Raw genomic sequence first — 11,466 nt, 5'->3', positions numbered from 1 at the left:
CCCTGGACAGCATCGCCGGCACCCACTGGGCATACCCAGGCCAGCTACAGCAAATGGGAGGTGCCTCCCCGGTTCTGGTCCCCATTGGTGATGGAAAGGCTGAGGGTTTCTCCGTGCCGTTGTTGAAATCACAGGATTAGCGCACCCCAGACCCCTGAGTCCTGAAGGCAGTATGTGTGGAGAAAAGGAGGGGTCATCCTTTGCCATTTCAGAAAACCTAAAGGAGGGGGCATGTCTACCTTCTAGAAGTCTGCCTAGAATAACAGGTGCCAAAGGTTGACCATCCTGCAGACCCCCTGATGGTCTCTGATCCAAAAAGAAGAAATGTCCCAGGTGGGAAAAGACCATATAGGAGGAGAAATTAAACAAGAGTACGCAGCTCCTTTGGTAAATAAGAATATCAAGTCACAGGGTCCGTGGGGGGTTGGGCTGGTGGTCAGTGGAGGTGAGCTCCCCTTCCAGCTCCCCCAGCCCTGCCAGTCTTTCATCCCAGCTGTCCTCTCTCGTCCCTAGGGAGGAATTGTTACGAGTCGAGGCGCTCTGTGTCCTCCCCACTGCTTAAGCCATCAGACCTAATTACTGGAAACCGGGCTTTGTTCTAGGAAGAACAAAATGGGGCCGGAGGGTGAGGTCCCTCAGACCTGGCCTCCACTGGTGGAAAATCAGGGTGCTTGGGCCACGCCAGCTCGGGCCCCCAGCCACTGACTCCCACCAGCCTCCCCTGGTAGCTGGAAGACTCACAGCACAAACCCTTCTCCAGTGCGGGGACAGATGACCCAGGCCTCTTGCAGCTGCGTGGACAGCGGTGGGGACTTGATGTGGCCTGGACCCCAGGAGCAGTTGCCACAGTGCCCTCCTTTGGCAGAAGAGAGATGCCGCCCGCCCCCCACACCCTGGAGAAGCCTCTGCAGGGACCTCCCCAGGGCCTCAAGTTTCATGGGAGATGCCTGGGAACCTTGCTCACTCTAGGCAAGCAGCAGCAGCATGACTATTATGACCTTTCACCTTGACCTTTCATGAGGCCGACCCCCTCCGGGGTGAGAGTGAGCACAGGAGCACAAGCGATGAAGGTCTCTGTCGGAGAAAAGGCTTAAAAAATTTTTTTAATGCTTTTTATTTATTTTGAGAGACAGTGCGAACAGGAGAGGGGCAGAGAGAGAAGGAGACATAGAATCTGAAGCAGGCTCCAGGCTCTGAGCTAGCTGTCAGCACAGAGCCTGACGTGGGGCTCGAACCCACAAACCACAAGATCATGACCTGAGCCGAAGCCGGACACTTAACCGACTGAGCCACCCAGGTGCCCCGAAAAAAGACTTTTAAACATTAGCTCTCCTGGATTCGTGCAGCCCATTTGGCTTCATCTCCTCCAGCAGCGGTCAGCGAGGCTCATGGGAGTTAGGGGGCTCCAAGATGCATGGATCCCACAGTGCATTGGATTAAGCCCGGAGACAGGACTAGGATTCCCATTCTCTTTCTCTCTCTCTCTCTCTCTCTCTCTCTCTCTCTCTCTCTCTCTCTCTCTCTCTCTTTCTCTCTCCCTCTCTGCCCCCCCACCTCTGTCCCTCCTCCGCTTATGTTTTCTCTCTCTCTCTCTACCTCAAAATAAATAAACTTAAGAAAGAAAAAAAGAGGGGCACCTGGGTGGCTCAGTCAGTTAAGCATCTGACTTTGGCTCAGGTCATGATCTCGCGGTTCGTGAGTTCAAGCCCCGCGTCGGGCTCTGTGCTGACAGCTAGCTCAGAGCCTGGAGCCTGCTTCTGATTCTGTGTTTCCCTCTCTCTCTCTGACCCTCCCCTGCTCATGCTGTCTCTCTCTCTCTCTCTCTCTAAATTAATAAAAAACATTTTTAAAAATTTAGAAAGAGAAAGAGAGATAGGAAGGAAGGAAAGAAGAAAGGAGGGAGGGAGACAGTGAAAAAAGAAGAACAAGACATGTTAGAGGCCAGAGGAGCACCGGCTGTTCCCCTGAAACTCTTCCCTTGAACATAAGGGTGACCGGGGGTGACTCTGCCCTCTGGCCCCTCCTTCTGCCTGGGATTTGATTGCTCTGCAAGTTCAATGTCCTGTTCAGTGATTCTGTTCCGGGCAGCCTGGACTGCTCTGGTCCAGATACAGGTACTCCCCCCACCCCTGAATGTATGGGAGACCCCCACCCAGACCCAGAGAATCTGGCAGTAATTCAAGAAGCTTTCTGCCAACCCAGGGGCATTTCAGTTGCAAATCCTAGAGGCCTGTTGAACCCATAGAGCCCCCTTCAGAGCCCTCTGTCTGAGCCCCTTGCAGTCCCACTGCCTCCCACCCTCCCCACCGCACCCCTTCAACAGCTTACCCCAGGCCATTTCACTCCCTGATTCCCCACAGGGCCTCCTTCCCCCTGCTTCCCCTGCCCCCTGCCCCCTCCCTGAGCCCACCCCGGGGCAGCCCAGTGCACATGTGCAAACACTGCCCCCCAACCCCACCCCTACAACCTCAGTCCCATCTGTGCCCTCTGGACTCCTTATCCACATTCTCCATTTTGCACTCTGGCTCTCGGGAACCCTAAACTTTTCCTTCCAGTTCTCCACGGCCCTGATTAGGCCACTGCATGCGCTTTCTCACTTTCTCCTTTCCCATCCCACCTGACACATGCCTACTGATGGGGTTTTGGGGTGATGGTGGGATTTGGAGCCAACAGCCAAGAAAGAATTCTTGAAGATGTTTTTGGTGCAGAAAGGGTGATTTTATTAAAGCACGGGGAAAGGAGCCGTGGGCAGAAAGAGCTGCCGGGGGTTGTGGGGAGTGGCTGTTTACATACCCTCAGGTTGGGTGGGGGGTAGGAGCAGCACAAGTCTCTAAGGAATTTTAGAAGCAAGGTTTCCAGGACCTTGAGGGGCTAGCTGTGTTAGGAAAACGCCATTCATTACCATTTAGTAAAACCTCAGTTATGGGACCCTTTGGATGTATTTCAGGGGGCATAAGCTTGGAGTATGATTGCCAGCCTATAGCTTGAGGGAGTTGAGATAAAGGAAGTTAACAATGGATTTTTTTTAATGTTTATTTGTTTCTGAGAGAGACAAAGCATGAGTGAGGGAGGGTCAGAGAGAGAGAGAGAGAGGGAAACACAGAATCTGAAACAGGCTCCAGGCTCAGAGCTGTCAGCACAGAGCCCAACATGGGGCTCAAACTCAGGAACGGCAAGATCATGATCTGACCTGAAGCCGGACACCTAACCGACTGAGCCACCCAGGAGCCCCTCCAAAGGAATTTTTATATGTTAAAGTAGACTTACATGATCTGGTGGGGGGCGGGGTGTCAGGATGATATTAAGCCAAGGTTCCCTTTTGCCCTTAGCAAAGTGTGATCATCACGACAGCTGAGCTCCTAGAAGGAGGTCACTCTGCCTGTTTCAAGGACTTGCCAGTAGGCTGCGAACAATAAAAAAAAATTTTAATTTTTCATTTGCCTTAGTTTCCCACATCCCCACAGCAAGCACTTCAACCTGTTCCCCTTGTCCTTGGGTGGCCAGGGGTGTCCGAGGACTAGCACCCACATCCCGCCTGGGGAGGGGGCTGCGTGCTGGCCCCGACTTTGCCCTCAGCTTGCGTTACGCCCCGTCATCACTTCCGCCTCACATATTGTTCTCCCTTCTCTGGGCCTGTGGAGTCCTTCCCCTCCTTCCCCCTCCCTGATCCGGCCCCACCCTCCCTGGGCCTTCCCAGGCCAGCCCTGTCCGGGGAATCCGGCTATTTGAGCCTTTCAGACTCTGAGTTGAGTCCGGGTCCTGAGGCTTCTACACCGGGACACACAGAACTCAGCACATGCCGGCTCCCGGCAGCGTGAAGACTCTTACCAGTTTGCTGGCATGCAAACACTCTTGGCCAGACATTAGATTTTTCCAACATGGAAATCTGGTCATGCCACTTGCATCCTGACAGCCTTCCGGAAGCCCCTTATGGCCCAGGCCCTGCTTGCCCCTTCCCCACCCCCACCTCCACACCCCACGAGGCCACACCTGTGGTGAGGAAGGCTCCCTGTCAGTGGCTGTGGAATCAAGGACTGAGGCCTCAGACTGTCCGCATTGACTGAGGGCTCCCTGGCCAAGCCAAGCTTGCAGTGAAGACCGGGGCTTCTTCCAGTCCGAGAGCCTGCCTTGCCGCTGTCACCCCGAGATGCGGAGGGAAGGAAGATGCGACCACCCTTGATGGTCTCCCTAAGAAAGCAGAGATTACCCCCAAGCTCCTTTGGTCGCATGGTGGCATTTTGAAACAGAAAAATGCATCATCAGGCTTAATTCTCAGACCTGGTCCTTGAATTTGGTGGGACAGGAATACCTTTTCCCAGATCAGAGATGGCTACTCACGATAGGTACTGTTGCAGGTGATTTCTTGGGCCTGTGTGGACACGAACCAGGCAAATGCAGGCACTGGGAATATCCGCCTTCCAACTGTGCCCCTGAGTCTCACTGGCAGGGGACAGCACGGGATTGTTGTGAGGACAGCCAGTCCAGTCCACTGGCTTTCACGTATCTTCCATTTAAAATTCAGAAAATAGAAGTGGGGGCAGACGGAAGTCTGAGGCTGTCTTGGAGGAGGGTAGTTCAGTAACGTGCAGGTAGCTCCCTCCCCACCTTCCACGTTTTCAGCCAGCCATGGGGCCACAAGAATCCTTGAAGCTTGACACCCCCCATCAGTCCCTCACCATTCTAGGGTCAGCAGCAGGTCCTCACGCTCTGGAAGAGGTTGAGGCTTAGGCTCCCGCTCTTTGCAGAATGTGCTGCCATTCTGCTTATGACCACCAGATGGCACCCCAGGGCACATTGTTCTGTTTCCAGAAAAATGTCCCAGCCTTAAACCCTGGAACAAGTTTTTCTTCCTCATCCTCCCAGTGTAAGGCTGGCGAAGGTGAACATTCACTTGCGTAGAGGGAAAAGGATGTGGGGACACTTCTGTCCTGGTGTGCCTTCTCACACATCTACCTGTGCGTGCATGTGGCTGGGAGTCCCTTGATCGGACATGTGTGGCCGTGCTGTGTGTGTGTGTGCGGGCCTGCCCCGGCTTTGGTATTTCTGCCCGGATGACATGGGCACTGCCATCAGGGTGAGTAAGTCCTTGCGGCAGCATCTCTCAGAGCATCTGTCATGGACGTACCTCTGGGTGCTGGTGCCCTGCGCCTCTCTGTATGAGACTTGGTGTGACATGTGGCCCAAATATCTGGGCTTGATGGGGGCACCTGGGTGGCTCAGTGGGTTAAGCATCCAATTTAGGCTCAGGTCATGATCTCACAGTTTGTGGGTTCGAGCCCTATGTCAGGCTCTGTGCTGACAGCTCAGAGCCTGGAGCCTACTTCGGATTCTGTGTCGCCCTCTCTCTCTCTGCCCCTCCCCCCCACATGCTCTGTTTCTGTCTCAAAAATAAATAGACATAAAAAAATTTTTTTAAATATCCGGACTTGATGTAGGGACTCACAGAGCTCAGGCAGGAGGTGTGAGCATATGTTCACACGCTGATGTGTGTGGTTGTACCCCTTGTGACCTGCTTCTCCCAGGGCTCAGGCAGAGCCCGCTTGCTCTCTGTTTCCTCGGACACTTTGCTTCTCTGTGACACAGAGTCCTGCCAGGCTGCCGCTCTCCTTGGTGAACACTGCACCTGCCTTTCTCCTTGGCCAACCGCGCCTTAGGGGAGATTGTTTATTTCTTCAATTAAAAGAGGAGAGGCCCTGGGAGGCTGCCCACTTGAAATTACCACATTTTAAAAGGCCCTGACATTCATGAAACCATAAACCTCACGGTGGGCTCGCCTCCCCTCCGGACGTGAGCAGCCCCTCTCCTGAGACTGGGGAGCTCTGACCTCTGCCTCTCTGTGGCCACAGAGCGCCCGGGCATCTCTCTTTGCATCTGTTGCCTTGTTAATCTTTCAGTTCTCCCAGGCCTCTTCGGCCTCACTGTGGTGTTCAGGGAAGTCTAAGAAGCAGAAACCCCCAGATTCTAGCGGTCCTCGCTGGCTGTGTGAGCTTGGACGAGGCCCTAACCTCTCTGGGCCTCAGACTCCTCCGTGGTGAAAATAAATCTGGCACCTGCCATGATCTGAAGCTCCTTCCTGCTCTGAGGCCCTTTGTTAAGTAGAACTTGTCCAGTGAGGATAGAACGGTGCATTGGCCCCATTTTACAGGAAGAGAAGGGGAAGATTCTTGCGGCCACATGGCCCTGAAACAAAGACAGCGCGAGCTGAGGGGCGTGGAGCACAGACGTGTGCTCTCCGCCCGTGGACTGCAGTCTTCTCGAACAGCCCCCAACAGCCAGGGGGGATTGATGAGAGCTGGTCTCCCAGGCCTACGCAGTAATTATTGGTGTTCATAACGATGCCCTGAGGTATTACGTTGCGTCAGGATCATCAAAGAAAGATTAAACCATGCCTAGTGTAATTGCTCTTTGAAATACCTCCTATCCTCTTGCTTGGAAAATTGATAACCTATGGATTTTCAATTAACTTTAAGTTACGAAGCATATTCAGTTTACCCAAGTACCCCATCCATTTTCCGTTCCTTGTAGGAGGGGCTTATTATCCATCTTGGGCTGTATCCCCCGAGGATGACAACATTTGGGGGTGAAAAATCGCAGATCTGTAATCGGAGACCCCGGCTCTGGCCCTTCCTAAGACTGTAACGCTGTACGCCCCCCAGCCTCTCCTGCCTCGGTTTCCAGCCCTGGGAATGGAATCGATGCCAGTCCCGCTCCCCCCGGGTCACTGCCAGAATCAGGTAGGTTGAGGGTGCGTTTGTCAATGGCATGTGGGTACGCGCGAGGGATGTTCAGAAAGCACTTAGACCTGCTCGGTAAGACTGAGGGCTTGGCCAGCGGAACCGCAAGCTCGGGCAGGTTTCCGGGACCCCCGGTTTTCCCAGAAGCACCCTGTGCAGCCTTGGGTGATCCACTAGGCCTCCCAGACCTCGGCTTGATCATCTGTAGAATGGGGAGCAGGCAGGGTTGGGGAAGACCAGAGATTGCGACTTAGTAATTCGAGAAACAAATCATGCCCAGTGGCCTGTCTTCATTAACTGGCTGTGATTTAAATTCATTAACAACATGTAAAAATGGAGAGGGGGCGCCTGGGTGGCTCAGTTGGTTAAGTGTCCAGCTTCCGGCTTCGGCTCAGGTCATGATCTCACGGTTCGTGGGTTTGAGTCCCGCGTCGGGCTCTGTGCTGACAGCTCAGAGCCTGGAGCCTGCTTCGGATTCTGTGTCTCCCTCTCTCTCTGACCCTCCCCTGCTCGCGCTGTCTCTCTCTGTCTCTCAAAAATAAATAAAAAACATTAAAACAAAATTAAAAATGGAGAGCTTGCCTAGAATCGTGGCTCTCTTTGTTTAAATGGTAAAAATGGGGCTACGTCTCTGCAAGGCCCTTTCTTGCCCCCTCGGCTGGCTTCCCCAGCTTGTGTTTACTTGCCTGGCCCCAAGTGGGTTCATGACCCCTAGACTTTGTGATCTGCAAGGCTTTAGGCCTTGACCCATCCCCAGTGCCCCAGGGATGCTGGCCTTCATCCCAGGGAAGAGAGAGCCGCCAGGGACCTGCCCAGGACCACCTCCCCACCTGGGCCCTGGCTGGGGAGAGATGCATTCCTTCAGCAGCTCTGTGGAGGGGACCCCCCAACCCCACGCACACCGCCCTCACAGCCAGCACCAGTAACTCACAGCTGCGGTTACCCGCGCGCTGATTTCTGCTTTAAAAAATACTGCTGGATAAACAGTGAGGGAAACCCGAGCTGTTCCCACACCACATAAATCCCCAGTTTGCTGTCCTATCTGGTTAGCTGGTTTCCCCCCGCAAAGAACAGCACACAAGCAGGGGCTGGAGAGTGCACCCCGGGAAGCGGTGGGCTCTGGAGTCCCCCAGGCTGGCGCCCTGCTCGAGCCCTGCCTCCTTCTCTCTGTCAGCACTTCCTGCCCAGGGGCGCTCACCCTCGTCCTCACTCCCTCCACCTGGATGCCCTTCCTCCTCCTCTCCGCTTTGTCTCACCCAAAAAGCCTCCAAGGGAGACCTTCCTGGGGGACCCCCAGCAGCTCCAAGGCCACAGCCAAAGGCAGACCTACCAGACTGCCTCGCCTCCCCCTGAATTGCTCTCCATAGAACTCCTTCCAGAGCTCTCGGTCAAAGTGCAAATATCTTGGCTCAGAAGGTGCGGCCAGAGCCTTTTCCAGCCCAGAGAGGAGTCTGGCCTTAGAGGAGGGTTGCCAGATTTGGGCAGGGTGGGGAAGGGGGGAGGGAAGGACACCCAGTGAAATTTGAATTCCAGATAAGCAGCAAATAATTTCTAGCCTAAAGATGTCCCTGATATTGCAGGGAACATACTTAACTGGGCGCCCCGTGTTTTCTGTAGCTGCTCTACCTTAACGCCTTTCTCTGAGGAAGGGCAGGGTCTGATGGGGAGGTCTAGGCAGGGTTAGGGGAGCCAGTCCCCCCCCCCCCAGCCCCCTGGCAGCTACAGGAGGCTAGGTGACTAGGGCGGGCTAATTAGGCTGAAGCGCAGTGGTTGGCCAGAACTTCCAGAAAGCTTCCTTGTGGGGGGCGCCTGAGTGGCTCAGTTAAGCGTCCAACTTCGGCTCAGGTCATGATCTCACAGTCTGTGGGTTCAAGCCTCGCGTCGGGCTCTGTGCTTACAGCTCAGCGCCTGGAGCCCACTTCGGATTCTGTGTCTCCCTCTCCCTCTGCCCCTCTGGAATGTAAGGAAAGACCCCATCGTTGGTTCCCTGGGGTAGACCGTCTTGGGCCCACCTTGCAGTCTTCACAGGCACAGGTGTGAGAGTCAGAAGAACTGGACTCTGTGGTTTACTCATTTCTTTCCTGACCATTGTAGTTTCTGAGCCTCACAAAAGTCCTACAAGATTGTAATTACCCTGCTGCCCCCAAACCTCTGAGAAACAAAGGGCATATATGTTCCAGACAATTGCTGGGTCCAGAAGCAAACACTCTTTTTTTTTTTTTAACATTTATTTATTTTCGAGAGACAGAGAGAGACAGTGTGAGCAGGGGAGGGTCAGAGAGAGGGAGACACAGAATCTAAAGCAGGCTCCAGGTTCCGAGCTGGTAGCACAGAGCCCGTCATGGGGCTCGAACCCACGAACCGTGAGATCATAAACTGAGCCGAAGCCGGACACTTAACCTACTGAACCACCCACGCAGCCCAACATTCTTATTGAGAACGGTCGCCACCATATTCAAAACATGTCTGTCCCCTGTTGTATCCCTCAAGGTCTTGCTCAGAAACAGGTATCCTGTCCGATTCACATGTTTTGTGTGAGTGAATGCTAATGCCTTCATCTTTTCCCTTGGGGTGGCCTATAAATATGTCACAGGGTCTCCTGAAATTGTCCTTAAGACAACACTCGCACATATTTTCATCATCATCATCATCCAGATTCTACCACTAAAAACTATGGACCAGGCAACGGTGAGAGCTTTCTTAGGTCACCTCAACCGTGTCTCTTCCCAACTTAACGGAGAAGGATAAAAGTTCACCCCCATCTTACAGATGAGAAAACTGAGGCTCAAGTAACAAAATGGGCTGCTCAAAGCCATTCAGTCCATTCATGACTGCCTGGGACTTGAATCCATGCTCTTCTGGTTCCCGAGGCCATGATTGTGAAGCTCTGTGATGTTATCGTAGATGAAGGATTTGAGGGGTGAGGCTGGGCGGGCCATCTGTATCCTCTGTGACCTGCCCAGTGTTCCAGCTGAGTGAGGAAAGGGAGGGCATAATGACCCTCACCCGTGCCACCCGTTACTGCCCGCCAACTCTTGCCACAGACCTCAGGTCGTTTATCCTCACAACATCCACAGGAGGCTGGAACTGTTGTCTCCCCTTTGAGACCATTGAGGCTTGGAAGAGGTTGTGACTTGCCCCAAGACCGCACAGCTGATGAAAGGCCAGGCCACACCTTGAGCCCCGGGCTGTCCCTCAGCCACCAGGACACCCCGAAGCTCCAGGCCCAGGTGGGCGGGGTGGCCAAGCTCGCCCCCGGAAGCCGGTCTGTGGCGCCAAGGCCACGCCTGCCTGTCTTCACACACAATGGGGGAAATTCCAAAAGTTCCTAGCGATGGTTCAGGTGTGGCCCTGCTTGCCGGGTCCTCCTCCTGACTCACGCTTTTCCTCTTCCTCCTCCTGCCACCCCCAACAACAACCAGAAGCAGGGTCCCCCCTCCCTTCCTGAAAAACCCGCTCCCCTTGGCCAAGTAGCCACGGGGCTTTTTTCCACAAACAGCCATTTCCATCCATCTCTGTCTGGGGGCCTGTGGGGGCCTTGAGGGGGAAATGCTGACTTTGAGGAGGTTAAAGGTGCTGGTGCCCGGCCTTCATCTAACAAATGGGCTGCCGTGAGGGGAGGGACTGTTGTTTTTTCCTGGCCTCAGGAGAGGGGCCTGTCAGGAAGATGTAGAGGCCAGTGGGGGGGCCCGGCCAAGCCCTGCGGGATGGCTGACAGACGGGGGCAGCTGTGAGGGCCCCGGGGTGCAGCGGGGTGCCAGGCCCCGCCCAGCACCCCGCACCCCCTCACCGCTGCCCTCCCCCTGTCCCCCTGACCCCTCGGCCCACCCCTTCCAGGGGCGAGGGGCCGAGGCCAGGCCTCCCTGGGCCAGCTGCCGAGGCCAGGCCTCCCTGGGCCAGCTGCGAGGCTGGAGAAGAGGGGAATCGGGGTCGGGTTATGGCCACTGGGCCACCCCTGGGGTGGTCTTCTGACCAGAGCTACCTCCCAGCCTCCTGTGGATTCCTTCCTGAGCCCCCCGGAGCCACTGGAGGGACCTCCTAAGGCTGTTTCAGTTAGAATTTCCCCAGTGCTCCTTCCTGTCCGCAGTCTCCTTTGCCAAGTCAAGGAGGAGGAAGGGAGCTGCATATCACCTACTTGGAGCTCCACTGGACCGAATCGATTCATTTACATTCTCAGACGTGTGTGGGGCGGGCCTTCTGAGGCCAAGGGCCAGGCTGCCTGGGTTCAAATCCTAGATCTTCCACTTTGGGGCCGCGTGTCCTTGGGCACATTATACAGTCTGTCCTCTTCTGAAAAAACCGGAGGGGATGAGGCGTGCCTTGGCGGCTCGGTAGGTTAAGTGTCTGACTCGATTTCAGCTCAAGTCCTGATTTCGTGGTTTGTGAGATGGAGCCCCACGCCGGGCTGTTCGCTGACAGAATGGAGCCTGCTTTGGATCCTTTTTCTCTCTCCCTCTTTCTCTGCCCCTCCCCCAGTTGTGTGTGTGCGCCCTCTCTCCCAAAATAAATAAACTTAAAAAAAGAAAAAAGCAGACATGAGGAGAAAAGCATCTCCCTCAGAGTGTTTTGTGGGGATCCCTTGGGGAGAGGCGCTGAGATCACCGGGCGAATGTCAGCAAGGACTGTCATCCCCGCTGAGGAAACAGAAGCTCAGAGAGGGGAGGTGATTTCTTTCAGGGCACACAGCTGGGAAGTGGCAGGCCCAGGATTTGAACTCACACTGGTCTAACCC

The sequence above is a fragment of the Suricata suricatta genome, chromosome 17, assembly GCF_006229205.1.
Source record: "Suricata suricatta isolate VVHF042 chromosome 17, meerkat_22Aug2017_6uvM2_HiC, whole genome shotgun sequence".
NCBI classification, from domain to species: Eukaryota; Metazoa; Chordata; class Mammalia; order Carnivora; family Herpestidae; genus Suricata; species Suricata suricatta.
The sequence above is the reverse complement of the archived record's forward strand: the minus strand, read 5'-3'. Positions refer to the sequence as shown.